The sequence below is a fragment of the Calidris pugnax genome, unplaced genomic scaffold, assembly GCF_001431845.1.
Source record: "Calidris pugnax isolate Ruff unplaced genomic scaffold, ASM143184v1 scaffold183, whole genome shotgun sequence".
In the NCBI taxonomy this organism is placed as follows: Eukaryota; Metazoa; Chordata; class Aves; order Charadriiformes; family Scolopacidae; genus Calidris; species Calidris pugnax.
In genome coordinates this window covers 1113938-1114414 of record NW_015090930.1, presented here as the reverse complement: position 1 = coordinate 1114414, position 477 = coordinate 1113938, and the positions used below count along the sequence as shown (strand labels likewise).

The window sequence follows — 477 nt, the reverse complement described above, 5'->3', positions numbered from 1 at the left end:
AACCCCACAGAATACAAAAAGGAGGCTTGTGGAATACAAAAGCAAAATCACGTGGCAAGAAGGGAGCTTATTTATACTACGTGCATGCCTTCCATGGCAACCTCAATTAACGCCGCGTGCGTTCGTCAAATATATGATATCGTAAAGATACATGGCACTGTGTAAAAAAAAAAAAAATTTAAAAAAAAAAATAAAAAAGCGCTGCCCCGAGACATCTCCGGAACATTTTTTTGAGATAAAGATGCAAAAACGCGTTACCACCAACAGACCAACTTCTCTGGGACCGGCTCAGTGACTCCGGGCAACCCTTTCCACCCTCTCCCCCCTCGCGGAGCAGAATTAGGGGGTTTTTTTTTAAATTTTGATTCGATTCTATTTTTTAATTTTTTTTTTTTTAATTTATTTTTTTTACTCCTCCTGTGGATCGGTCTTGGGCATGGCATCCAAGGCTTGGAATGGTGTTCACGCAGTGGGGCT

The 477-nt window shown here is 41.3% G+C and overlaps 1 protein-coding gene across 1 annotated transcript in view; it reads right to left on the bottom strand.

Annotated features, from left to right (window-relative positions):
* The window catches only part of MTHFD1 (methylenetetrahydrofolate dehydrogenase (NADP+ dependent) 1, methenyltetrahydrofolate cyclohydrolase, formyltetrahydrofolate synthetase), an 81930-nt gene that overhangs the window by 696 nt on the left and 80757 nt on the right, over window positions 1-477 (bottom strand). The window lies entirely within an intron of this gene.